General features: G+C 35.7%; 1 protein-coding gene and 1 pseudogene across 1 annotated transcript in view; both read right to left on the bottom strand.

The window, feature by feature from the left end:
- EFCAB3 (EF-hand calcium binding domain 3) overlaps positions 1 to 11,317 on the bottom strand; it is a 146,244-nt gene extending 134,927 nt beyond the window's left edge. Inside the window, exon 1 of the mRNA XM_043904952.1 lies at positions 11,312 to 11,317. The gene's annotated coding sequence lies outside the window, so the exon portion shown is untranslated. The remainder of the gene's footprint in view (positions 1 to 11,311) is intronic.
- The window catches only part of LOC122693251, a 38,176-nt pseudogene continuing 23,617 nt past the window's right edge, over positions 10,284 to 24,842 (bottom strand).

The raw sequence follows: 24,842 nt of genomic DNA, 5'->3' as shown, positions 1-24,842 counted from the left end.
GACACAATTAAGCTACTAAGCATACACACGCTTGATTCATGCTGTTGTACAGCAGAAACCAACAGAACGTTGTGAAGAATTATCCTCCACTAAAAAAATAAATAAATACAAAGAGTACTTCCCTGGTGGTCCAGTGATAAAGAATCCACCTCCCAGTGCAGGGGATATGAGTTTGATCCCTGGTCTGGGAAGATCCCACATGCCATGGGGAACTGAGCCCGCAAGCCACAACTACTGAGCCGGTGGTACCCCAAAAGAGTAGCCACAGCAATGAGAAGCCCGCACACCGTAACAGAGACGCTCCTGCTCACAGCAACTAGAGAAAGGCTGCCATCAGCAACAAAGACCCAGCACAGCGACAAATAAATAAAATAAAGGAAGATAAAATATTGCTGTTTAAGGTTCTTAATGTAGACAGAGATAAGGTCAGGAATGAATAATGTGAGCACGTGCCAAAACACAGGGGAAGGGATAAGGAAGTTGGTAATTTGCAAGTGTATAAAGGAACTGTTGGTTTGAAACCTAAGGAGCTTCCCAGGTAAAATCTGAAACCAGTCACCTGTACACTGAGGGCAGCGGAAGACCAAAGCAAGAGCAGACCACTCCAGATGGGTGGCTAAAAGGTTTCTAAGCAAGGAAACTTACATATGAGGCTTGCCTTTGGTGACCACAAGACAAGTAGACCTCTGCACTGCCCACCGGAATCTCAAAAGTTTATATAGAAATTTTAACTGGGTTTAGTCATGTATACTGTCCAGATGGGATTCAACAACACATTGCTCTCTCAAGGCTCTTTCATTGAACACAACTCTCACTGGGGGAACAGTGGACATGGTGCATGTTCTAAGCACAAGGGAGGCGGTGAGGATCCTCCAATTGCCTGGAGTCCAGTTTGCCTTGAGTCCAATTGCCTTGAGTCACGTTCTCTCAATTACCCCCTCCAATAGGAATGTATAGCTGGGTGACATGATTTTTAAAATAAATTTAAATCATATACTTAATCTGAAATTAGCAATCTCTTCTCTGTGGGTAATAAGCTCTTCTTCTGCTTCTTTCAAGTAAAGTATTAGACTCCTATAACTCACTCTAGCACATGTACCATCTTGCATGCTGAGATCACTAAAAACACACTAAGTCAAAATAGTCTCTTATGTTAGGACTAGGCTCTTTTTGAAGATTTAAAAAGTGATATTATCACCAAAACAGATCTAGTGCCAGAAATTTTCAAACATAAGCTTGTAAGTCTAAATGTCTTTAAAAGGTCTAATATCATCTGTAATGCTCACCATCAACTGGTAGGTTTTGTGACAAATCTTTGAGCTTGTTATCTGGGAAATTGATTTTCATGTTTCCCAAAACATTTTCCAGATTACTGACATCAACCTTTCCACCTAAGGAAACAGTTGGAAACACAAGGGAAATTTAATGACTTCTCCAATAGAGAAAATTTCAATTTCCATACAACCAGGACTATCAGCAAAAATATCACTGATCCAAAATGCTCAAGTGCACAATGTGAATTAGAATTAGAATTGTAATTTCTGCATGGTCTTGAGGACAATCTTAACAAAGTACAAATTCATTCTCCAGTGAGTTACAATGATGGAATGCCCAAAACTACTGCCAATTCTTTACTTCACATTTTCTATATAGACCCAACTTTAGATTTGCTTTGCAAATAAATTTAACAAAAGCCAAAGTTTACTAAGCAGGAAAGACTATTTGAAAAAAGCACCTACACTCAAAACAAAAAATAAAGAATCAGTTCACGTGAGAGGTGGTTAGATTCACAAGAGAATAATTAGACAATAATATTAATGCAAATGTAAGGCAGAAGAATCTTATTTATCTTTCTTCTCATCATGCTTCTTACCATTGAAAGATTTCACACCATCTAGCAATCTATTTTCATATATATTCCCATCATCTGTAAGAAAAGGCACAATTGACATCACAGATAAAGGGATACAGAAATTGAAGAGAGACAATACAAAGGTATAATTTCACAAAAATGCTTTAAAATGATTTGTCTTAGAAATAACTTTGATTTTTGCCCTCCAGTGATTTTGAAACTATGGACAGAAGAAAACTCTCAGAGTGCTGTGTCTGACCGTAGAACCAATAATTAGCAGCAAACACCTTAACTGGAACATGAACATATCTTCCCTTCACTTTTCTTTGACTTTTTTCTTCATTCTCCTACTCTTCTATTTCTCCCATCCTCACATTCTTCCTTACATCTCTCAGTTTAACTTTTAGTTCTGAGGGTGGAACCAAATATAATAAAAGGAATTTTTGTATCCAATGGCAGGATTCAAGAAAACAGAGTTGGTATTTAGAGTTTCCCAAAGAAAGAATTACATTTTCCAAAGGAAAGACAAAGTCACACTAAAATTTCTTACATTCTTTTTGCTGTGATTTTTAAATTAGGATATCTAGTAGGTATAGTTTTTTTATTAAGTTGTTTTAAACACCTAAGACTAACCTTTCTCAAAAGTTCTAATCTTGTTTGAAATGCTTACCATCAATTGGCAGATTTTTCACCAGCTCCGAGTATTCTTTAGGTGTGAATTCTATCCCGAGACCTTCCAGAATATTTTTCAGATCTTCTACATTAATTTTTTCTCCTTCAAAAACAGAAATGGTGAGTATAATTGACAATATTAATAATTATCTAACTACTTAAAGATATGAAACAAAATTGTTCATGTTTATACATCACTATCCCCAGCTGCTAGGTAAAAGATAAAGGCACAATAAAATCTGCCTAGTGGAGTCAAGAGTGGGCAGAGAATTAGAACTTATAGCCCTAAGGAAAGACCTGCTTTCATAACACTGAGAATAAGAAACCACAGTTCTCAGTAAACTGAGGATTTAGATAGTTGCTTTATAAACTAGAATGGAGAGTTAACCTAATTTTGCTCTGCTTTCCCCAAAATTGCTAAAGTGTTTGACCATTATCCTAATTTTTATCATTTCACACAATGGCTATTTTAACGCTACAACAGAATTGAGTAGCTGCAACAGAGACTATATAAGCTACTCAATTCTGCTGTTGTAGCACTAAAATAGCTATTGATAATAGATAAAAGAAGACTGTGACTGTGTTCTAGTAAAACTTTCTTTATAAACAGAGGGCTAGATTTGGTCTATGAGCAGTAGTTTGTTTATTCCTGATATTGATTTTTTACTTTTCAGTGGTGAAGATCTGAAGTATATTATTATTAGAAAATATTTTAGAAGATATAGGAATTGCTACTAAGAAATGAAAAAAAAAAAAGCAGAGACATTACTTTGTCAACAAAGGTCTGTCTAGTCAAGGCTATGGTTTTTCCATAGTGGTCATGTATGGATGTGAGAGTTGGACTACAAAGAAAGCTGAGCACCAAAGAACTGATGCTTTTGAACTGGCGTTGGAGAAGACTCTTGAGAGTCCCCTGGACTGCAAGGACATCCAACCAGTCCATCCTAAAGGAGATCAGTCCTGGGTGTTCATTGGAAGGACTGATGTTGAAGCTGAAACTCCAGTAGTTTGGCCACCTGATGCGAAGAGCTCACTCATTTGAAAAGACCCTGATGCTGGGAAAGATTGAGGGCAGGAGGAGAAGGGGATGACAGAGGATGAGATGGTTGGAGGGCATCACCGACTCGATGGACATGGGTTTGGGTGGACTCCAGGAGCTGGTGATGGACAGTGAGGCCTGGTGTGCTGCGGTTCACGGGGTCGCAAAGAGTTGGACATGACTGAGCAACTGAACTGAACTGAACTAAATGAAAAAAAATTAATACCGATAATATAGACTGACTTGGGACAATTAGACACAAACACTTGTAACAACACCCTTGTAACTACCATCTAGGTAAAGAAATAGAAAAGCATTGATAGCACTCTGGAAGTCTATCTTTCTCAAACCCTATTCACAGTATTCCTTAAGAGGTAATTATATCCTTAGTTTTTGGACAATGATTTCATTTTTTTTTGTTTAACATCAAAGCACTGATAACTTTATTTACATGAATAATGAACTATTTGAAGGCATTTCTATTTAGAGAAACATTTTCTTTAATTGTATAATATATGAGAGATTTTTAGGATGGTCTCTGAAAATGTACTCAAAGGAACTTTTGTGTAAAAATAAAATGATGGTTTGGGTTTCAGTTATATTATATTTCTATACCTAAACTTACAAATTAATTTGGAAGGGAACATGAAAGTTCCAGAACTGAGTTAAAACTATTCCCCTTTAATCGTTTTCCTCACACTTGGTTTGAAGTAGATTGGTCGTAAGTACAATTATGTAGCACATAGTCCCATACTTTCTTAAATGGAGGCTACTAAATATGATTTAGTATTTTTCTAGATATTCCAATGTCTTTGAAATTAATGAGAATGACTGCATTATGCTATACTAACTATAATACAAAAAAATTTTTGGAACTATTTACTTACTTTAAAACTTTTTATTGGAGTATAGTTGATTTGCAGTGTTTTATTACTTTCTGTTGCATGGCAAAGTGAATCAGTTATACATATATCCACTCTGTTTTAAATTATTCTCCCATATAGGTCATTACAGAGTTGGACAATGATTTCTTGCTTTTCTTTATACATTTATCATCTAATTGGCATGCTTAATCACTGTCATTTAGCTCTGCTTCTTTTCAAATCTTATAAATGAAATCATACACATATTATTTTCACTGACATATTGGGAGGATAGGGGCTGTGGGAGAGGTCCACCCTGGGAACAGGTCATAGGGGGTATATATTATTTGTAGAGAACTTAGAAATAATAATAACACCAATTAAAAGTAAATCTACCTTTTACTATCACTGGTTCGCATTTCAAATAATGTCATTGTAAGTACTTTATCCTACCAGACTAGATTGTTTCCAGTGCATCTTCCTATCTTTGTATACCACTTTTGTGGCTGGTTGATTTTTTTTAATTGAGATGAAATTCTCATAATGTAAAATTAACTATTTTAAAGTGTGCAATTCAGTGGCACTTAGTACATTCACAATGTTGTGAATAAACTCTCTCTAGTTTCAGGTATTTTTATTGCCTGGAAAGGAGACCCCATGTTCAATAAATAATCATCACCCATTGTACCCTCCTTTCAGTTCCTAACAATCATGAACCTACTTTCTCACCCTATGGATCTATTACCTCTTCCTATTAATGGAATCATATAATACGTGACCTTTTATGTCTGGATTATACTCCTTAGCACAATGTTTTTGAGGTTAATCCACATTGTAAAATATATCAGTACTTAATTTCTTTTTCTTTTTTAAGAAGAGATTGATACAACAGATGTGTTCATCTTTTTAAGTTAAAAAAAATTTTTTTTTTTGGCTGCTCTAGGTCTTCATTGCTGTGTGCGGGCTTTCTCTAGTTGCCGTGAACATTGGTTACTCTTTAGCTGTGGTGCATGGGCTTCCCATTGCAGTGGCCTCTTCTGTTGCAAAGCATGGGCTCCAGGCATGTGGGCTCAACAGTGTGGTGCACAGGCTAAGCTGCTCTGCAGTATGTGGGATCTTCTTGGACCAGGGATTGAATACGTATCTCCTGCACTGGCAGGCGGATTCTTAACCACTGGACCACCACAGAAGTCCTCATGTCTTTTTGAAACTAAATAATACTTCATTTTATGAACTGAATTGTGTCCATTTAGCATTTATATGTTGATGTTCTAATTCTCAGTACCTTGTAATGTGACTGTGTTTGGAAGCAGGAGTCCTCTGCACTGGACTGAAGCTGATCCTGTTGTGTTGCTGTTAGTGGTAAGCCCTACTCTTCTTCTTTATTCCTAGCTGTCTCTGTGTGTCTCAGCTTTGTACCTCTCTGGGTCTCTGGGTAGAATGAAAACAAAGCAAGTCCTATGATTTTTGTTCATTTGTTTTTGCAATGTGGCATGTGGGATCTTAGTTCCTGACAAGGGATCAAACATGCAGTGGAAGCCTGAAGTCTTAACCACTGAACTGCCAGGGGAAGTCCTCAAAGCAGGTCCTTTGTGAAGTTCCCTGAAAGGATGGAGAAGCTAGTCATTTACCCCATTCTTCTCTTCCTGCTGGGAGAACTCTTTCTATCTGGGGAGCTCCCTCTATGTGCTGACAGTGCCACCAAGGGGATGTGCTGATAGAGGCAAAATCAAGTTGTTCTTACCCCTTTAACATAGTTATTCTCAGGTTTAAACTCCACTGGGTTGCTTTAGTTTCTTAAGCGGACTCCTGAGCTCTCCTAGAACTGCTCTGTTGGTGGATATCTAATTAATTGTTGATCTTTGTGGTGGGATGGAGAGTGTGGTCACCTACTTTATCATCTTGGTGATATCAAACTCCAAATGCAACTGATTTTTATATGTTGATTTTGTATCCTGTGACTTTACTGAATTTATTGGTTCTGACAGTTTTTGGTGGAGTCTTCATGGTTTTATATATATATATATATATATATATCTTATATATAAATCTATTAATAAGATCACCTCATCAGCAAAGAGAGACAATTTTACTTCTTCCTTTCCAATTAATTTCATTTTCCTGCCTAATAATATAAATATTCATATACAGGAGACTGGATAAATAAATTATGGCATATTTGCAAGTAGAACATTTATATAACAATGAAAAGAAATAAACCACAATAATAAACTACAAAATCATAAATACATAATTATCTTTAAATGAAAAATGAAATATAGAACTTGTTTTACGGTTAGAATGTTATTAGGGTTAGGATTACAGAATACTGCACATTTATGAGAGCATTTTTATAGTGTGGAATGAAGCAAAATGAAAACACTATGTCTGTTGCATTATCACCTAGATAATAAAGCCATGATTTTTCAAAAGAAGAATAAGCAACATAAAATTTAGGATATACTGATCTCAAAAAGTGGAAAGGCAGGGTGATAGAATAGGGGAGTTAGGATTTTAATCTTATAACTTTTAACTTGCCTGTAACTGCCTTGATATCACTCATCACTTTTTTCAGAGGAACATTTCCATCAGCTGTAATACAAAGCATAAAAATTCAGACAATGACACAGAACTTAGAAAAATTGTGACCTAGACCCCAGTGAAAGTCTATATATTCTACTAGAGTATTTGTGTTCACCTTAAATTTATATTTCCTGATTTGAATGCTTGATTCATTATTAGTAAGAAGAACAACAGTGTTTGTCCCATGTCCTTCAAACACAGTGTCTGACCACGACAAATATATTATCCAGTTCTTAGGTCTTCAGATGCTTTCTTACAAGCGTGGTAAAAATGCCATTTATAAAGAGTCAGGGTTTTTATTTGTTTGTTTTTTTGGTGAACCTTACATCTGGCACTGATTCTGAGCTAGGGGCTTTGAATCTTCCATCTATTCTCAATCAGCTTTCCTTTAATGTTTTCAACTTATTTATCTATCCCTAAATGGTGATGACATGTGGTTGTTAGATACTTGAAGAAATATTAAAGATGTTCCACTATTCCCCATTATGGATATCTTTCTCTCAGTCATTTCTGGCTCTCTCTGTTATTCATTCATTCATTGATCCCTACTCCCAAGTTTGTTTCTCCCAGCCGTTCTCTGAGCTGATAAAACCATTGTGAATATCCCCTCAAAACTACTGACAGTTGAGCAGTTTGACAATTTCAGATGAATAAAAATGACAAAAGACAGGATTTCTTCTTAGTTTAAGACCAATTCTTCATGATTCTTAAAAATGTCTTTGTGTGTTGTGTGTGTTAGTCACTCAGTTGCGCCAGACTCTTTGCGACCCTGTGGACTGCAGCCCACCAGGCTCCTCTGTCTATGAGATTTTCCAGGCAAGGATACTGGAGTGGGTTACCATTTCCTTCTCCAGGGGATCTTCCCAACCCAGGGATCGAGCCCGGGTCTCCTGCACTGCAGGTAGATTCTTTACTACCAACTGAGCTACAAGGGAAACAAATTAGTCTAGTTTTAGAAATTCAATGCTTACCATCAATAGGTTGCTTTTCCACTACACTTTTAAGTTCCTTATTTCTGAGCTTGATCCCCATGCTCCTCAGAACTGGATTCAGATTATTGACATCAACTTTTCCACCTTAGGAAAGAGACATAAATGTGAGAGAAACTCAATAAAGATACAATAAGAAAAACACTTCTTGTCCTGATGAGTTAAACAAGCTCTCAGCTCTCAATAGGTCTGGCTGCTGGTAAGAGTGTTAACCAGAATTACCTTATTGGAAAGTGGTTTGGCAATAACCATCACAAATCTTTAAAATGTTCGTAACTCTTATCCCACTAATTTCACTTTTAGAAATACAGAAAAAGCTCATGTCAAAGGGGAGAGGTAAATGTTTATTATAATCTCACTTATAATAAGTGGAAAAAGAAAAAAGTACACTGAATTTTAAATATTTAATGATAAGAGATATTGTGAAGTAAACCATTGTATTTTCATTCCACAGAAAATTACATAGCTATAGGTATTACAAAAAATGGGTACCACAGGAAAAAAAAATGCTTTTTTAATAGGGTGTATTATATCAAATAATCATTTAACTTATATGAATTAAAATCACATGTCCAGTATAAATGAACAATGAAATAATTCATGTGATTCTCCCTGACATTCCAGGGGTAGCAAGCACTTACGGAGAGAAAACTCCAGATGAACATCAATTTACTGTTTTATCAGATGGACTAAATTCCACTAAGCCTATCATACTGGGAGCATCTTAACTCAATGAGAGTCTAGTTTGAGATATATTTTTGTATATTATGGCTCAGTTTACTGTTTTATCAGATGGACTAAATTCCACTAAGCCTATCATACTGGGAGCATCTTAACTCAATGAGAGTCTAGTTTGAGATATATTTTTGTATATTATGGCTCTTAGGCAAGCCAGCCACTTCAGCTAATTGCTTAACTGTAGGAATAACAATCTATTCCATATCATTGGAAGAAAAAGTGACTATACCGGACTTATCAAGACTAGAATGTTGGTGTCTTTATGGAGTCTTCTAATGAGATTTCAGAGCAATTTTGACTATATGAGATTTTTGCTATTTTAACATCAAGGGCTTCAAAATATAAAGAGTGGTAATGATTCAGCAGTAGCAATATGAGTGATGATTTTTTCTTTAATTTTTATATTTACTGGGAATGTGACACCTTTTATATTGAAAAAAGAAAGGAAAACAACAGTTCATAGCTGTGCATTGTGATTGTTATTTTCAGCTCTATGAAAGCTAAAACTCTAACTTGACCTACTCAAGAGTACACAAAAAGAGAACTGTGGAGATACTTAAGACTGGTGCCTTTGAATATGACCTTGGGATCACGTCTACACAGCATACACTCAAAAAAAAAACAAAACAAAACAAAACTATAGCATCAATATTTAAAAGAGGTGGCAGAGGAATCATGATCTAATAACTAGGAAAAAGTAAATACAAAGATTGAGAATCTCAGTCTTGTGTACTTTCTCATTACATTTATCACCCACCTTTAAAAGACTTCAAAGCTGCTAGCAGTCTATTCTGAAAAACTTTCTTATCACCTGTAAGAAAAGGCATAGTTCAGGACAGAGAATGGCTCACAGATAGAACTTAAGGATCAGAATTTCCTCGTTGTGACTGACTTTATAAATCTATCCATTTCTACTTTCAAATTATGATGAAGTTAAGCAACGAAAAAAGTTGGCATTATGGTATAGAGTGGTAGTCTGGTGTAAAGGTTAAGAGTCTGGGTTCAAATTCTTGCTCTGCTACTAACTTTGTGGCCTTAGGCAAATTACTTACCCTTTCTATGCCTCAGTTTCCTCCACTGTAAAATAGGGGTAAGGTGTCATCATTGTGTGTGGTGAGGACAGAACTTGGCTCATCATAATAAATTCTGCTGTTATTATTAATAGATCTACTTACTCTTTCACATCCATGGCAACTACTGGTTTATATGCTACAGAGCTAAAACTCACCATCTTTTCCTATTCTATTTAAAATTTTTTTCATTCCTTGTTTCTATCACATTTCCATTCTGTTTTCTTTACTTCCTGAAGCTCAAGTTTGACATGTAAGTGGTTTAATGAGTAACAGCAGTAATTTGCTTCATCCTATTTTCTCTTTTTCAATAGCACTTTCTTCTCTAAAAGCAGGTGGTTATTCCTCTGTGTTCTGCATCTCGATTCACTTCCTGCAGATGTTCTCTTGTTTCTTGAGAGAGGAATCATAAATGCAGGAAGGCCTTTGCCAGAAAATGTCTTCAGTAAATAAAGAGAACTCTGTCCTGCAGAAATTTGAGTTTTTATATCTTCCAAACTTTTGCATAACTAACAAATCCTCTGAGAAACAGGAGAAAACCTAAAACCAGAAACACCCACCAGAGACAATTCTGACCATCAAAATATCCAGGGAAATAGGTGGAAAACCTGACAACAAGGATCTGCTTGATTAGAGAGAGGCCAAATCCTGAAATGGCCTCATACTTCCCTGCAGTTGAAGTGGTCAGGAAAGCAGACAGGAAATACCCAATCTAGTTTTAAGGTCTAGTTGCCTAAACCAAGTTGGTCAGCATTATCGAAGTCATCTCTTCCAGAAACTGAAGGGATAGTAGCTTCATTCTTGATTCTCTTGCCTTCATCATAACTGGGTAGTGTTGTAGCCAGGTAATATAATAACATGGAGGCTTTGCAACCTCAGACTCATCTTTGTACTCAAATTATTCTGCACTCTCTGCAGAGATGTTGCTTTGCGGTGGAAGACTGTCACCTGCACCCTGTTCAGGTTTCTTCAGGCTCTTCTTCATGATGCAGCTGCTGGTACTGGCTGCTACAAAGCTCATGCTTGAAGGTGTTGTTAACTTCTGAACTGATATAATAATACAGAAAACACTAATTTCTTGGCTGCTGGTACAAGATTTACTTACAGGGATACACAGAACTTTGCTGAGAAGATGCTTTGTTGAGAAGATATGGGGAAGATGTTGAGCTTTTGTACTTAAAGGAAGAAAGAAACTTTCTTCTGAGGACTTCGGGATGCTTACTGAGAGAGACAAAATGTAAATTCCACTCCTTCCTCCCCTTTTTCAAAATCATCAGTAACATCTTACCTCCTCAACACTGATTTTTTGGAAGAGGATTCTTTTGACAGTTGATCTCTGTCCTTGAGTTGGCATACAGAAATAGAGACACTGTTCATAAGAAAGCAAGAGCTGTGGGGTGAGGGGCAGGTAAATATGAACATGTGACACTTCAAAGTATAAACATCATAACTAGAACCATAAAACTCAATGCTTTGGAGGTCACAGTAACCCAAATTCAGCTCACCATCAACTGGCAGTGATTTTAGCAGTTCCAGACATTCCTTATCATTGACTTCTATCCCCATGTTTCCAAGAACATTTTTCAGATCACTGGCATTAATCTTTTCTCCTTTGAAGAGACAGAGTGTTTATAGGTGAAAACTTTAGAAATTAATTATTTAATGTTTTAAAGAGGTTCACTAGAACATAATATTAGCCTATGTTGTATGTATTTTTAAAGATACATTTATAATAACTTATATGGCATCATTTCCAATCTGTGGTTAAAAAGCAAAGGCAAAATGGGATGTGGAAATTCAGCATGTCAATAGAAGTCAAAGTAAATTTGCTCTTATAATATTGAGATAGTGAGGGCTCTCTTAAAGTTGGGAATAATATGCAGAATGAAATCTAGTTATCAGATTGGATAATGAATTGCCAAAAGAAATAATTATGAGAGGAGATATTATACGGACTTATGTAACTGTTCACACACACACACACACACACACACACACACACACACAAAACATATTATCTTGCACTTTCCAAAGCTTTGCCTTATTTTTTCACATGCTTACCTAAAATTTAACTATTTACATGCAGGCAAAGACAGACCTATATAGTAACTCTACCATAGATAGAACTTGTTATGAGAACAAAGTCTGTGGTTTCGTTTTAATACATAGATAACCAGAGATCAAGTGGATGTTTTCAGGTAGAAATCTTTAATGATAACTGGGTAAATGTCAAAATTAATATGAACAATAGACTACTAGATGAGAGCATCTAAAATATGATTTATTATAAAGCATTATGATTTCAGTGTCGTAGAAACTCACCAGTAAAGTCTTTCATTCTCAGTGTCACATTTTTCAGATCAACTTTCCCATCCACTGTAAGACACAAAGCAGTCATATACAACAATGAGACTGTTCCTTATGCTTTCTCAACCTGTGATTCCTGCCCTCAACTAGAATGTTGATACCATCTTACATTTTAGTTCTATTCTATGACATTTTATATAATAAATACTTACTCAGACATAAGAAGAAATTGTTTTAGTCCTTTCCTCTACTTTGTTTCATGCGTCCCACTATTTCCTCCTGTATTCATACTTTTATTCTTTATATATGTATTTTTTTAAATCCTACTTATAAATTCCTCTTTGCTCCCAATGTTATAAAATTTTACAAGTATTTTTTAGGAATAAGTTGAAAAAATTTTAATCCTGCTTAGCATTCAATGACCCCTTTCAAGTTAGGACTGCAGGAAAGAATATGAAGAAATGAAATGATAATGTATGAGTAATTCTAGAGGAATATAGTGTGTAAAACAAAACAATAAGTTGGGAAGGGGGATTAACAAAATTAAAATAGTCCAAGAATCTTGCACTGTCTTGAATGAGGATAAAAGCCAAATACAAAATTGGAGAAAGATAAATTAAGGACTATATTGTAATTTCTGAAATAATCTTTAAAAAGTCCAAACTAATAAGAAAAATAATAGAAATCCAAAAGCAAAGCAAGAATGGAAGAAAACAGAATGGTGAACAGATGGTACAAATGTAGGCGTTGAGTAAAAGTAGATTTAAGCACAAGTATGTTAGTAATAGCACAACTGTTATTAGTAATACAAAAATAAAAATGATAGATTCATACTGCTAATATTTTGTTTAGGATTTTTGCACATTTGTTTATGAGAGAGACTGGCTAGTGATCTTCCTTTTTTGTGTTTTCTTCATCAAGTTTGGGTATCAAGATTAAGATAGTTTCATAAATCAAACCAGAAATGTTTCTGCTTTCTGTGTTCTTTGAACAGTTGATTAAGAAGGTTACTATATCTTATTCACATGTTAGGTAAAATTCATCAAGGAAGTGATCTAACCATCTAAAACTTAAGAATTTAAAATATTTGAAATATAAGGATTCAGAAAAGTTGGAAGTAAGAAGATGGGTAGATATAGACCATACAAATACTAAGCAAAAACATAGTGTAGTTATATTGACACCAACAACATGGTCACAAACAACATAAGTTATATTGACACCAACAACATGGTCACAAATGCAAAGTTAGAATGAGAAGTAGAAAAATTTTAAATTATGGTTGGATATTTTAATATATTTCATTGAGTAGTTAACAAAATAAGCAGAAAAAAGCATTAAGACTACAGGAAATTTGAACTACAAATTTAACAAACTTGATTTAATGGACATATAGACAACACTGTACCCAATAATTTCAGAATGCATATTTCCTTTCACATAGGAGCATTTACAAAAATGATCATATATTGCATTGTAAAGCCAAACATCAATAATTTTAAAAGTAATGAGGGGCTTTCCTAGTGATCCAGTGGCTAAGATTCTATGGTCCCAATGCAAGAGGCCTGGGTTTGACCTTTGGTCAGGAAACTAGACCTCAAATGATGCAACTAAGAGTTCCCATACCGCAACTAAAGATCCTGCATGCCTCAACGAAAATCAAAGATTCTGCAAGCCTCAAGTAAGAACTGGCACAGCCAAATAAATAAATCTTTAAAAATAAAAGTAATGACACTAAACAGTCCAAAATCATATTAAGAAAACAGTTCCATCTATAGTAACATTGAAAGAACAAATCACCTATCACTGAGGAATAAATTTACAAAAAAAGGGACAAAACTCATACTTAAAACACTATAAAACAGTATTGCAAGAAACTGATTGACTTAAATAAATGGAAAGACATCCTATGATCATGGATCAGAACACTTAATATTGAAACGATGGTAACATTCTCTGTGACTATCCCCTACCCTCTCTCACATGCTGAATTGATCTAGAAACACAAGAAAATTTTTATCAAATCTTAGTTGGCATTTATGCCAAATTTTAAGAGCCAATCTTAAAATTCATATGTAAATGCAAGGTATCTTGAATAGCCAAAACAATCTCAGAAAAGAACAAAGGTGGAAGACGTACACTTCCCAATTTCAAAACTTATTAAAAAGTGATAGTAATCAATGTAGTGAAGTACCAGCAAAAGACTAGATATATTGATCAATGGAGAGGAACTGAGAGTTCAGAAATAAATCACTGTATTTACTATTAATTGAGTTTTGACAAGGGTACCATGGCAGTTCAATGAAGAAGAGGAGACTTTTCAACAAATGGTGCTGAGACAACTATACATCCACATGCAAAAGACTAAAGTTAGATTCCTTCCTCATACCATATACAGAAATAATTTCCAATGTATCATAGACTCAAAATTAAGAGCTAAAACTATAAAAACTTTAGAAAGAAATATAAGAATAAATCATTTTTATTGTGGATTAGGCAAAACATTCTTAGATATGACACCAAAAGCATAGGTGACAAAAGAAAAAATAGATAAACTGGACTTCATCAAAATTAAAAGCATTTGTGCTTCACAGGACACCATCAAGGAAGTGAGGAACTCACAGAACAGGAGAAAGTATTTGAAAATCATGCATATGATAAGGGAATTTTATATAGAATATATAAAGAATTCTTATAACTCAATAATAAAAAGACAACCCAATTGAAAAATAGGTAAAGAATCTGAATAGATGTTTCTCTAATGGAAATATATGAATAGCCAACAAGTACATGAAGAGATGTGCAACATCATTAGACATAAAATAAATAAAAATTAAAACTACCACTTCACACCACTAGTAGGATGACTGTAATAAAAAAGAGAGATAATAACAAGTAGTGACAAGGATGTGAAGAAAGTGGAACCCTCACATGTTGCTGATGGAAATGTAAAATGATACAATTGCTTTGTAAAATAATTTCAATTCCCCAAAATGTTAAACATAGAGTTATCATATGTTCAGCATTTCCACTCCTAAGGATATGTCCAAGAATAATGAAAACATGTATCCATAAAAATTCACATGAGACTATTCATAGCAGCATTATTCATAATAGCCAAAATGTGGAAACAAACCCCAAATGTTCATCGACTTATGAATGAAGAAACAAAATGTGGTATATCCATATAATGGAAGATTGCTTGGCAACAAAAATGAATGAAGTGGCGATATATGATATAAAATGGCTGAGCCTTGAAAACATTATGCTGTATGAAAGAAACCAGTCACTTATGATTCCATTCACATGAAACCTCCAGAACAGGCCAAACTGGTAGAGATAAAAAGTAGATTAATTGTTGCCAGAGGCTGAGAAGAAGAGGAGAGTAGGGAGTGACTGTTAGTGGGTAAGAGGTTTCCTTTTGGGGCTTGGTAATGTTCCAGGCAAATAGATGGGGAAACAGTGGCTTACTTTATTTTTCTGGGCTCCAAAATCACTGCAGATGGTGATTGCAGCCCTGAAATTAAAAAACACTTACTCCTTGGAAGGAAAGTTATGAGCAACCTAGATGGCATATTGAAAAGCAGAGACATTACTTTGTCAACAAAGGTCTGTGTGATCAAGGCTATGGTTTTTCTAGAGGTCATGTATGGATGTGAGAGTTGGACTATAAAGAAAGCTGAACACTGAAGAATTGATGGTTTTAAACTGTAGTGTTGGAAAAGACTCTTGAGAGTCCCTTGGACTGCAAGGAGCTCCAACCAGTCCATCCTAAAGGAAATCAGTTCTGAATATTCATTGGAAGGACTGATGCTGAAGCTGAAACTCCAATACTTTGGCCACCTGATGCCAAAAGGTGAAGAGTTGACTCTTTCGAGAGTGACGCCAAAAGGTGAAGAGCTGACTCATTTGAAAATACCCTGATCCTGGGAAAGACTGAGGGCAGGAGGAGAAGGGGACGACAGAGGATGAGATGGTTGGATGGCATAACCGACTCAATGGACATGGGTTTGGGTGAACTCGGAGAGTTGGTGATGGACAGGGAGGCGTGGCGTGCTGCGGTTCATGGGGTTGCAAAGAGTCAGACATGACTGAGCGACTGAACTGACTGACTGAATGTTCCAGAGTCCAAGCTGGGTTTAGAAAAGGCAGAGGAACCAGAGGTCAAATTGCTAACATTTGCTGGATCATAGAGAAAGCAAGGGAATTCCAGAAAACTGTCTACTTTTGTTTCATCGACTATACTAAAGCCTTCGACTGTGTGGATCATAACAGACTGTGGAAAGCTCTTAAAGAGATGGGAATACCAAACCATCTTACTTTCTCCTAAGAAGCCTGTATGTGGGTCAAGAAGCAACAGTTAGAGCCATACAGGAACAACTGACTTGTTCAGGATTGAGAAAGGAGTACACCAGGGCTGTCTGCTGTCACCCTGTTTATTTAACCTATATGCTGAGCACATCATGAGAAATGCTGGGCTGGATGAGTTACAAGCTGGAATTAAGATAGGCAGGAGAAGCATCAACAACCTCAGATATGCGGATGATACCACTCTGATGGCAGAAAACGAAGAGGAACTAAGGAGCATATTGATGACGGGTGAAGGAGGAGAGTGAAAGGGCCAGCTTAAAACTAAACATTAAAAAAAACTAAGATCATGGCATCCAGCCCCATTACTTCATGGCAAATAGAAGGGGAAAAGGTGTAAGTAGTGACAGATTTCCTCTTCTTGGGCTCTAAAAGACAAACCTAGACAGTGTGTTGAAAAGCAAAGACATTACTCTACCAACAAAGGTCTGTATGGTCAAGGCTATGGTCTTCCCAGTGGTCATGTACGGTTGTGAGAGCTGGACCGTAAAGAAGGAAGAGCACCAAAGAATTGATACCTTCAAACTGGAGTGCTGGAGAAGACTCCTGAGAGTCCCTTAGACAGCAAGGGGATCAAACTAGTCAATCTTAAGGGAAATCAACCCTAAATACTCATTGGAAGGACTGAAGCTGAAGCTGAAGCTCCAGTATTTTGGTCACCTGATGCGAACAGCTGACTCATTGGAAAAGTCTCTGAAAGAAGGAGAGATGGCTGGATGGCATCACTGATGCAATGGACATGAACTTGGGCAAACTTTGGGAGATGGTGAGGGACTGGGAGGCTTGGCATGATGCAGTCTGTGGGGTCACAAAGAGTCGAACATGACTGGATACTGAACAATAACAACAACAACGTTCTAAAATCTATTATAGTGATGGTCATGTAAGTCTATGAATATGCTAAAACCTGTTGAATTGAATACTTCAGATGGGCAAATTGTATGGTATGTAAATTATATATCAATAAAGTTGCTGAAAAATAAAATACAATAAAATGTAAAAGGATTAAAATCACAGAGTAGGTTCTTTGACTACAATGCAATTAACCTAAAAATAAAGCACATGGGAGTATCAGAGGGTTGAGACTAAATCACAACAGAACAAGGAAATATCTTAAACTGAATAACTAAAAAATATATCATGTATCAAAATTCATCCCTGGTTTGGGAAGATCCCCTGGAGGAGGAAATGGCAACCCATTCCAGTATTCTTGCCTGGAGAATCCCATGGACAGAGAAGCCTAGCAGGCTACAATACATGGGGTCACAAAGAACTGAACACAACTGAAACAACAGCACATACACATGAGGGCTGAGAATAAATCACAATAGAACTAAGAAATATTTTAAACTGAATAACTAAAAAAAATAATATATCAGAATTCAAAATATATTAGAAAAGAAAAAAGTTAAAAATTAATAAGCTGAGCATGCACCTTAAATTAGAAAAAGAATAGCAAATGAAATAAAAGAAAATTACAAAGAGCAGAAATTAATGAAACAAAAAGGAATTAAGAATGTAGAGGTTTAACCAAAAAAAAAAAAGAATGTAGAGGTTTAACAAAGCAAAAAGTTGGTTGTTTGGAATGACTTTTAATACTTGTTAGACCCTTGGTAAGACTAACCAAGAGAAAAAGAGGAAAGGCATAAATAACCAATATTAGAAATGAGCAAGATTCCCATACTAATCTTGCAAACATTAAAAAGATAGTTATAGTTATTCAATAATTTTATTTAAATACATTAAAAATTCATATAAAATTGACAAATTCCTAGAAAACCACAGTTTACCAAACTGACACAAGAAGAAACAGTCTTATTAATTGGAAGTTAAAAAATTCCAACAACACAAACAACAATAAAATAATAATTCAGACCCAAGATGTCTTCATTGGTTAATCCCACCAAACATTTAAGAATGAAATAATGCCACCTTAAAAATCTCTTTCAGAGAATTCAAACAAGCAATACTCTTCAACATGTTTTTTTAACTTTGCTAGTAAAATTTAATGAAGACTGCACAAATAAGGAAAATCTCTTATAAACATGAATGCAAAAATCTTCAATAAAATATTAGCAATCAGAATCCAATAATATATAACAGTGATAATCCATCATGATCAATATATTCCAGGAATGCAAAGTTTTTTTAATATGCAAAAATCAATGTAGTACCTTAGATTAATAGATTTAAGGAGAAATACTATATAACCACTTCAATAAACACTTCATTACATGCAATGATCAGGTGTAGAAAAAATGAATTGGATAAATGTCAACATCCAAAACAAAAATAGGAATAGAAGAGAACTCCTTTAATTTACTAAAGGTTATGTAAATAACCCCAAATCACAAAAAACCTTCAACAAAGTAATATTTGCTGGTGAAATATGGAATTATTTCCCTTTGAGATTAAAAACGAGTTAGCCTTTGTTAGTCGTGACCACTGTTGGGGCTGTGAGCAAGAGGAAGCTGCAAGCCCAAGGCTACCCTCACCCTGACACAGTGCAGTAAAGAAATTCTTAAAGATAAGCCTGAACCCTGAACACAGTGGTGTGAAAGTTTGTGTCCAAACCAAGAGCTGAAATGGCTTTTCTTATAGTCTAGAAGATATGAAGACAAAAGGAGACTCTGATGAAGAAGTTGTTTGAGATGGAGTCAGTCTTCATTGAAAAGAAAGCACAGAAATTCCTTTAGGATCAGAGATGGACTATGTTGAAGACAAATTATCTCCTGAGCTTGTGTTCAACAGCCCAAACATAAAAGGAATTTTGGCTGTGGAGAAGGCTTGATTATTTGAAACATCAGGACTAATCTGGCTGTAAGCTCCTGGAGACTAGTGGAAACCTTCAGTAAGTCCAGGTTTATGGAAAAAGTTTGTGACTGTTTTATGCTTAGAGTTTATTATGTATGGCTGCCTTATGAAGAAAATAAAACTATATATTTTGAAAATTAAGTCTGTATGTTAGATTCCAGAAGTGACATTTGTATTCTTTTTAGGGGACAGAAAAGCAGAAGCAATCTCTCTTTGTGTCAATTTTCTGCTATGTAAAAAAAAATATTCTATTTTTCACTGAACTCGCTAGTATCCTTTCATTAGAACTAATTTCATTAAAGATGCCTTTCTGGGAGGATTTTAGGAAATGTATGTTTAACAGGTGTGCTGTCATTGGATCTCTGTTGAATGGCTTGAAAATGGCTTGGCATTTTTTTCTGACCAGGTTGATGGCTTTTAAAATTCAGAGGCAAGAAGCCCTGACTGCAGGTTATGTACTGTTTCTAAATCTAAAATTGGCCTGATATTTTTTACATTTTTATAAAATTTTCATTGTCTAGTGCCTCATTTGTTCAACCTTCAATATTACCAACCATTAGATAAAGTACCAGGCAACAATTTCCTTGCACTGTGGTGCAGAAAAGTTCTGAGTGATGGCATCAAAAACAAATGCCTAACTCACTTGTTTTTTAATTTATTTCTTTGCCACCTAAATGTCTGCTCAAAGATGGGATCTCAAGCTGACTTAGATTCTTTTAGTTGACAGGTCTCTTAAAAGGCATCTAGCTCACCCTCCTCAGTTCTATACTTGAAGAGGCAAATCCCTAGGGAAACTGAAAGGCTTTTGTCCATACTCACTGTAAGCTAGGTAGGTCAGAACTGAGACTCTACCTCTCTCCCCTACCTTATACTACATGAATTCATACTCTGCTCTGAGATCCATGTTATTTGACTGTAGAAAGTTGGCACTATAGCAAGAAAAGATAGTACTGATGGTATTTTCAAATATGCTATTGAAAAATTTGATATTCATATGGGAAAGAAAAGAAACTTAACTCCTATGGCATCCCATATACAAAAATCATATCCAGGTGATTGTTAGTTAAATTTGAGATGCAAAACAAAGAAATTTTAAAAAGATAATGTGGGACAATACTTTTTTTGGGGGGGGGACAATACTTTAATGACCTTAGGATAGGAAGATTTCTTTTATACAGTATAAAAGATACTAACCATCAGGGAAAAGATTGATATATTTGACTACATTTAAATTAAGAACTTCTGTTCACTGGAAGACACCATTAAAAGAATGAAAAAGCAAGTCAAAGAGACAGTTATTTGCATTGCAAATTAGCCTCAAAGTGCCTATACAGAGAATATATAAACAACTTCCACAGTTCAATAAGAAAAAAAATCACAGTAGGAAGACAGGCAATATAATTGAAAAGGCAGTCCACAAAAGAGGCTACACAAATAATTAATAGATATATAAAAAGGTCTCAACCTCATTAGTAATCAGAAAAACATAAACTTAACCTTCAGTAAGTTACCCCTACACTCACTAAAAAGAAGCCAGTGACAAAATGTTCCTTGCTGTGTGACGCAATTCATATGAAGTTCAAAATGTGGGTGAACTATAAAATTTGAGAAGCATATTTATGTGGTAAAATATGAATAAATTGAGTGGGCAGTGTTGGGAAAGAGAACACATGGTGGATTTTAGATGTTGGTGGAGAGTATACAGCTGTTTGTTTTGTAACCATTAGTTACACAGGAAATTCATGTTTTACACACTTTTCTCTATGTGTTATATATTTCTCTATGTACTAGGAAAAGGAAAGACATTACTCCAAATCCTATCTCCCATAGAAATAATCACTGGTTATTCCACAGACTCTCATCTATGAAGTTGCACAGGTAAGACAGATATACAGAGAATTAGTTTCAAAAAGGAGAACAGTGTGGAGATTTCTTAAAAAACTGGAATTAGAACTGCCATATGACCCAGCAATCCCACTTCTGGGCATACACACTGAGGAAGCCAGATCTGAGAGACACACGTGCACCCCAATGTTCATCGCAGCACTGTTTATAATAGCCAGAACATGGAAGCAACCTAGATGCCCATCAGCAGACGAATGGATAAGGAAGCTGTGGTACATATACACCATGGAATATTACTCAGCCATTAAAAAGAATTCATTTGAATCAGTTCTAATGAGATGGATGAAACTGGAGCCCATTATACAGAGCGAAGTAAGCCAGAAAGATAAAGACCAATACAGCATACTAACACATATATATGGAATTTAGAAAGATGGTAACGATAACCCTATATGCAAAACAGAAAAAGAGACACAGATGTACAGAACAGAATTTTGGACTCTGTGGGAAAAGGCGAGGGTGAGATGTTTCGAGAGAACAGCATCAAACATATATATTACCTAGGGTGAAACAGATCACCAGCCTAGGCTGGATGCATGAGACAAGTTCTCGGGCCTGGTGCACTGGGAAGACCCAGAGGAATCAGGTGGAGAGGGAGGTGGGAGGGGGGATCGGGATGGGGAATACATGTAAATCCATGGCTGATTCATGTCAATGTATGACAAAACCCACTGAAATGTTGTGAAGTAATTAGCCTCCAACTAATAAAAATAAAAGAAAAAAATGAGTGATGTGGAGCATCTTTTCATGTGTTTGTTAGCCATCTGTATGTCTTCTTTTTTGTTGGTGGGAATGCAAACTAGTACAGCCGCTATGGAAAACAGTGTGGAGATTTCTTAAAAAACTGGAAATAGAACTGCCATATGACCCAGCAATACCACTTCTGGGCATACACACTGAGGAAACCAGATCTGAAAGAGACACGTGCACCCCAATGTTCATCGCAGCACTGTTTATAATAGCCAGGACATGGAAGCAACCTAGATGCCCATCAGCAGATGAATGGATAAGGAAGCTGTGGTACATATACACCATGGACTATTACTCAGCCATTAAAAAGAATTCATTTGAACCAGTCCTAATGAGATGGATGAAGCTGGAGCCCATTATACAGAGTGAAGTAAGCCAGAAAGATAAAGAACATTACAGCATACTAACACATATATATGGAATTTAGAAAGGTGATAACGATAACCCTATATGCAAAACAGAAAAAGAGACACAGAAATACAGAACAGACTTTTGAACTTTGTGGGAGAATGTGAGGGTGGGATATTTCAAAAGAACAGCATGTATACTATCTATGGTGAAACAGATCACCAGCCCAGGTGGGATGCATGAGACAAGTGCTCCGGCCTGGTGCACTGGGAAGACCCAGAGGAATCGGGTGGAGAGGGAGGTGGGAGGGGGGATCGGGATTGGGAATACATGTAAATCCATGGCTGATTCATATCAATGTATGACAAAACCCACTGGAAAAAAAAAAAATTATGATAAAAAAAATAAATAAAAAATAAAAGAAAAAAAATAAAAATAAGAATCTTCAATTTCTAATAAATATATCTTAGTACAAGAGATATTTAAGAAGATATCCAGTTAATTTTAAAAGAATATGAAAAACAGAGGTGAAGCCATATTTTCAAACTTAATCTTTCAATTTTAAAAACTATCACCTGCTTTCCTGCTATGAAAAGCATTTTCTCACTTCCTCCCATTTCTCCCCTCACTTTCATGTTTTTATTAGTTATGCTATCATTGTTACACTGACACATAAAAACATGTTATTTTATATCTATCATCCCCACAATTGTCTAGTACTTGTTTTGTATTCAAACAGATTTACAGGTCACCACCAGTCTTTTCACCATTGTTTCCTTTTGCTCAATTTTCAGTTATTTCTTAACTATATTTCATCATCTTTTTTTCAATAGGTGCTAAATTCATTTAGTTTTTCCCATTATTAAAAGTTGGAATTTTATATTTATATATAAAATTTTTATGTATATTTGAATGACATCATAGTTGTACATAATCCTCTTTGTCACACTTTCTTTTTCACCTTTGTAGATACTCTGACATTCTTTTCTGGAGTTGAATGTGGCTTTGGAAACCCATCACTTCCTCTCCTCATCTGTTACCTGCTTTCTATCATCTGTGTGTCTGAAAAATTCTCATTTTTCCTTAACGTTCAGTGAGCAACCTAGAAAATATTTCACTGTAGAGTACTCTGGATCAACATTTTCTGGAGCCTGGTGTGACATTTTTGATCTGCATTCATTCCTTCATTTTATAGAAATTTTCTTTTTTAAAAACTATCATTGATTAAAAAGTTTTAATTCTTATACTCTCTTCTAAAGATATTTGACATTCTTATGGTGGATGCCTTTGTGAATCATCCATATCTACTAGATTTTTTATAACTTTAATCTTTTTTCTCTGTATTTACTGTACCAAGTCTGCTCACACTGTAATATGATTTTTAGCGCTTTATATTTTTTAATTTTGATGTTTATAATTTACTTAATAATTCTATAGTGACTTTTTGTGCTTATTCTTTTTTTACTTGTGCAATTTCCCTTTTTAATATTTATATGTTATGGTACCATCTCATTTTTGAGCTTTAGTTTTATTGAATCCATTAAAGTTGTCCTGTAATATGAATTGTCAACAACCTCTTTTTCTTTGTTCCTTAGGTTATATTTTCTACTTGATGGATTATTTGTCTTTTGCATGCTATCTTCCTTCATCCTATCTTCTTACTTTCCCTTTTCACTTTTCTGTTTTTCTTCACTGTGTTAATGCTAGAATTGTCACCATATCCTTTTTTTTTTTTTCCATCTTGCATATGCTTCAGCAACTCTGTCCAGATCTTCATTTTATTCTCAGGATTTAATGTATCTTTTAACAGCCCTTTCTACAGCATCTGAGACCAGTTTGCTTTCTTCAGTGAGATGGCATTTGAAGAAAATTGTTCTACCCACTTTTACTGCAATCTAAGGGTGGAGTGAGGTATGTCATGTGGTCTTATACTTGAGCCCTGCTCTCGTATTTGAACTTTGGTTAAATGTCCCAACAGGGGTCATTGCTCTGAGACCCTGGTAAAGACATTTCACCAAACCCCAGATCTGCCTATGGGATGGTATTCTTGGGCTTCAGATTAGACCCCCGATTCAGCCTATAGTTCTGAAGCTTTTACTTCTGTCCATGAGTGATTCCAATCATTCATTTTCTCTGTTGTAGCCACTCCTCCCCAACAACTGTTTCTACTTCTTCCTCATAAATGGAGAGAGAAGAAAGTTATGTACCCAGTTTTCTTCACCCCAGGTCTGGGCATTTTAGTGATACCTCTCTGGATTTCACCAATTTAATTTCTGAGAAAGGGGAGAGGCTCAGAGGAGCCTCGCTCTGTTGCAGTAGTTTCTACTTTAGAATCTTTTTTTTAATTGGAGGAAAACTGCTTTACAATGTTGCATTTGTTTCTGCCACACAACGGTGTGCATCAGTCATAATCACATATATATTCCCTCCCTCTTAAGCCTCCTTCCTCTCCTCCCCCGTCCCACTCCTGTAGGTTCTCATAGAGCACCAGCTGGGCTCCCTGTGTCCTACAGAAGTTTCCCACGACCTCTCTATTTTACACAT

Source organism: Cervus elaphus, chromosome 5, assembly GCF_910594005.1.
Source record: "Cervus elaphus chromosome 5, mCerEla1.1, whole genome shotgun sequence".
NCBI lineage: Eukaryota > Metazoa > Chordata > Mammalia > Artiodactyla > Cervidae > Cervus > Cervus elaphus.
The sequence above is the reverse complement of the archived record's forward strand: the minus strand, read 5'-3'. Positions and strand labels throughout refer to the sequence as shown.